The sequence below is a fragment of the Pinus tabuliformis genome, chromosome 7 (assembly GCF_031772625.1).
Source record: "Pinus tabuliformis cultivar Carrire ecotype Pingquan chromosome 7, CPIR1, whole genome shotgun sequence".
Classification (NCBI taxonomy): domain Eukaryota; kingdom Viridiplantae; phylum Streptophyta; class Pinopsida; order Pinales; family Pinaceae; genus Pinus; species Pinus tabuliformis.
Genome location: NC_142293.1, coordinates 1,552,395,510 through 1,552,400,670, shown reverse-complemented (window position 1 = coordinate 1,552,400,670; position 5,161 = coordinate 1,552,395,510). Strand labels below are relative to the sequence as shown.

General features: G+C 37.3%; 1 non-coding gene across 1 annotated transcript; it reads left to right on the top strand.

Moving 5' to 3' along the window:
• Positions 1-3,550: 3,550 nt before the first annotated feature.
• Positions 3,551-3,622, top strand: TRNAD-AUC (transfer RNA aspartic acid (anticodon AUC)). Its single transcript has one exon. It is a non-coding gene; the product is annotated as a tRNA-Asp (tRNA).
• Positions 3,623-5,161: the final 1,539 nt, after the last annotated feature.

Below are 5,161 nucleotides of genomic sequence, written 5' to 3'. Positions count from 1 at the left end.
GCACACAATGACCATTCGCTTTAAAAGAATAGCCAGATCTATCAATGGTTGCTAATGTGATGGTGACATTATCATGCACCTTTTGTATCTCATAAGGTCCTAACCATCTGGTCTGGAGTTTTCTAGGGAAATCCTGGAACCTAGAATCATATAGGAGTGCCCAATCTCCTTCATGGAAGATCTTCTTTTTAATAAGGGCATCATGCCATTTCGCTCTTTGTTGTTGGATTAATGCAGTGTGCTAAAGAGATGATAGCCTGATTTCATCTAATTCATTGATTTGCTGCAATCTATTGATCTAAGCTTCATTTAGGTTCAAACCTACCTCTTGAGCTATTCTTAATGTCTAAATTTCAAATTCGATTGGGAAGATAGGTTCCTTTCCAAATACTAGTTGATATGGTGAATATCCTATGGAATTTCTCCATGTTGTAGGGTATGCCCACAAGGCTTTTGGCAATCTGGAGGCCCAATCACGGCTGTGTGATGCAACTATTTTTTTGAGTATTGCCTCAGTTACCTTATTAGTGCTTTCTACTTGGTCGTTTGCCTGTGGGCGGTATGGAGTTGTAATTTTGTGAAGAATATGATAATTTCTCAATGTTGCAGCAATCTTGTTGCCTACGAACTGCGGTCCTCCATCTGTAATTATATCTCTCGGCAGGCCATATTACACAAATAGTTGGAAAATAAAATGTATCACTAAATCCTCGGTTTCCCTTGGTAACACATCTGCCTCAACCCATTTAGTAACATATTCTGTTGCAACTAGTATGTATGTTTTTTTATTAGATTATGGGTTAATATGACCAATAAAATATAGTGCCCACCGCTCAAAAGGCTCGATTACTAATTGTGGGTTTAGAGGCATCTCATTAGATTGTCGAGGGCATCCTGCCCTCTAGCAGCTATCACATGCTTCAACAAACTTTTTAGCGTCTTTAAAGATAGTGGGCCAGTAATAACCTGTTTGTAAGACTTTGTGACCGGTTCTGCGGTCTGCAAAATTTCCACCGCATGGCCCATCGTGGCATGCCTTTAGAATGTCAAACAATTCATCTTCCCGAACGCATCTTCTAATGTGCATATCTTCTCCTGTATGGAATAAAGAGCCCCCAATCCAAGAGAATCGAGTACTGTGCTGCATTATTTGTTTTCTTTCATTAGGTCTCAGGTGCTTGGGTAATTTACCTACTACCAGATAATTTGCAACATTCACATACCATGGCGTTCTGATAGTAACAACAAATAAATGTTCATCATGAAATTGATCCTCAACTATTGTTGTGTTAGCTGGCTTTGGCATTCGTGAGAGAAAATCAGCTACATGGTTTTATTTTCCGGGTCGATCCTTAATTGTGATGTCAAATTCCTGCAACAGAATCAACCATCTTGTCACTGTTCCATTTATAACAGGTTTATTCACTAGATATTTAATGGCAAAGTGATCTGTATATATAACTACAGGATATCCAATTATATAATGTCAGAATTTATTAACAGCATATATTACAGCTAAAAATTCTTTTTCAATCATAGTATAATTTAATTCAGCAGGAGATAGATTTTTGCTAATATAATATATTCCATATGGTTTTTTATCTTGTTCCTGGCTGAGAACTGCTTCGATTGTTGTGTCTAAAGCATCAGATGAAATCTGGAATGGAAAATCCGAGTTTGGGCCCCTCAGCACTGCGGCTGTTGATACGAGCCTTTTTAAATCCTCAAAAGCGCTGTCACATTTATCTGTCCAAATGAAATCAATATTTCATGTTAGTGCATATAATGGTGCAGCAATCTAAGAGAAATTCTTTATAAATCTTCTATAGTAACCAGAAAATCCCAAAAAATTGCGTACCTCTATTTGTGTGTAAGGGGTAGGTATTAAAGAATTATTTGAATTTTAGCTGGATCTACCTATATTCCAACTGCTGAGATATAATGTCCCAAGATGAATCCCTTGGTCATCCTCATATGACATTTGTCATGGCTTAAACAGAGCTTGGTGGCAATGCATCTTTGCAGCACTTTTTCTAATGTTTGTAATGCTGGCTCGAAGTCATCTCCATAAGGTGTGAAGTCATCCATATACACTTTGAGCCCTTCATTTATTAAATCTGAAAAAATGTTGAGTACAGCCCTTTGAAATGTGGCAGGTGCATTTCACAGCCCGAAGGGTAAGACCCTATAAGCAAATGTTCCCCAAGGGCAGGTAAAGGTAGTTTTACCCTAATCTTCAGGGGCAATCTAAATTTGATTGTATCTGCTAAAGCTGTCAAGGAAAGAAAATAATTTCTTTCCTGCTAGTGTGTCCAAGACTTGATCAATGAATGGAAGGGGGAAATGGTCTTTCTGGGTTGCTTTATTGAGTTCTCTATAATCAACACATATCCGCCACTTCTCATTCTTTTTCCGCACCACTACTAATGGAGAGACCCATTTGATGTCAGATATGGGATAAATAAAGTTTACATCCAAAAGCTTTTGCAGTTCAGCTTTAATAACATCCTTAAGATGAGGATTCAACCTCCGTTGAGGTTGTCAAATGGGTCTGGCATCCTTTTCTGTATAGATATGTTGCATACACAATTGGGGGTCAATTCCTTTCATGTCCACGTAATCCCATGCAAAGGCCTGTTTATATTTTCTCAGGAGTTGGACAAGTTTCTGTTCTTGGTCAGCTGTTAAGTTTTTGTTAATATTCAACGTTTTTCTCAGCTCAATTTATATGGTTTTGTTGTTATAAACAAAGGTGGTTGGTATTGATTGATTGTTAATATCTTTTATGGGATCTTCTTCTACTTTACTATTGAATGCTGCTTCAATCATGTGACATTTTAAATGGGATCCGGCTTCTAGTTGGTTAATGTAGGTGTTAATGATGTCACCTTCTATTTGATCTTTAAATTCGAGAGCATCTTCTATGGTTAGTGGTGATCTAATGTTTTCAATTATATATGATACAAGTTGTTTTCTGGTTTCGATTATTGTTAAACTTGGCTGAGCTAAAGGATATAAGGCTAAATTCTTTACATTGCTTCCTCTTGCTATAGTCATGCTGCCTGTTCGACAGCTAATGTAAGCATCTGCAGTTGCTAGCCAAGGTCTACCTAGAATTAATGGGTGTCCATCGAGTCGATTTCTAGGATTGATGATGATGCGATTACAATAAGTGGAAATCAAACCAAACCATCACACGACAGAACTCATAAAATAATGGTACAGGAACAGCAAGTGAATCCACCAGTGCGGGCCCTTAAACGCTAGTGAACACCACCGAATTACTTCAATAGATGAGAAGGAACAACAACCACTTTATAAATTATAGTATAGTGGTGAGTATTCCCTCCTGTCACGCGGGTGACCCGGGTTCGATCCCCGGCAATGGCGCCAAAATGTTGAGTGATAAAAGGTGTCTTTTTAACTCCTAATTATCTTCACATTAGTTTATCAATCCAGGTAAGACTTTCTATTTCAAGAGTGTACACAACATGTGGCGGCTGTTTACTCAAGAGTAATGCATCTAAATTGCAGTATAGTTCTTTCTATAGTCGTTGTAGTATAGTGGTGAGTATTCCCGCCTATCACGCGGGTGACCTAGGTTCGATCCCCAGCAACGACGCCAAAATGTTGAGTGATAAAAGGTGTCTTTTAAACTCCTAATTATCTTCACATTAGTTTATCAATCCAGGTAAGACTTTCTATTTCAAGAGTGCACATAGTGTGTGGCGGCTGTTTACTCAAGAGTAATGCATCTTTCAAACACAAGAGTAAATGGATGCAGCTAGAGAACTCTAATTACAATTAAAAGAAAGCTCAATTCACTAATGAAACCAAATCATGTGTTCATTCAAGTAGCAGTCAAGAATACAGTAACAATAACTTATTTCTCTTTGAACTGATTGATCTTCTAAATGCAATTTCTAATCTGAACAGCAGGGATCTCGGTCTGAGAGCATAGACAACAATAGTCAATACTCTTTACAGTAGAGAATCTCAAGATAGCACAATCAACTAAATAACTGGATTGGAAACAATAATAATAGAACATTGAACTAAATGACTAAATCTAAAACAACAATAATAGGATACTGAAGCAGATAATTATATCATAGATAATAACAACTGGAATCAATATTTCTGTGGCACGTAAAACAGAGTAATTTCATTAAGTCTCGAAACATCAAAGCAATGCGATTACAATAAGTGGAAATCAAACCAAACCATCACATGGCAGAACTCATAAAAGAATGGTACAGGAACATCAAGTGAAACCACCAGGGCCGAGCCCTTAGCCGCTAGTGAACACCACTAGATTACTTCAGTAGATGAGAAGGAACAACAACCGCTTTATATATTAATCATTGCAAAATAGTTACAGCCAATTCGCACGCTGCTTTAATTGCAAGATTAGATGATCAATGTTACAAATACAATAGTAATTCTTGAATGATGTCTCTCCCCACTCTGCTTACAATAACTACCTTTTATAATGGTGGAGAGGTAAAAAGGATAAATAGTAACAGCGATCCCTTAGGATCAAGAGATCCTGAGGGATTCGCGCAATCTTCTAACTTTAGTTATCTTTCCCTCCTTGCGCTAGTCCTATGATTCGCTTTGCTTTTGTCCATAACTACACGCTCCATCCTTGGCTTCTTGCCTTTTCATTGTCCCTTGGTTGAGGAACAATAGTTGTCCCATTTCATCTTTTTCCTACATAAAGAGTGATAACAGTTGGCTAAATCGTGATGATAGATAATTTCCTTATTCTTACCATAATCCCTTGATATATTAACACTTTAGGGCATAGAAGGGATATAACTAAAGAAAAGGATGATGAAATAAATAATATATTCATACCTTTTCCATGACTCAACAAACACCATGATAAAATACACTAAAGGTAAAGAAATTGTTCGACCTGCAGTGATTAGATTTGCAACAAATTTCATATCTTTGTAATTTGTGGTTGAGAAAAAGATAAATCTGAAGAGGATGTTCTTGGGACTTGAGTGGATGGAAACTAAGCATTCCAAGACCCTTTAATACATTGAACTTGTTGCACTTGTGTTTAATTATGGTTTCTGGAAAGATGCCAAAGAGATTATTGTTGTGGTGGAGTCCCTTGTTAGAGTTCTCAGGTACTTCAAGTCTTTTAACT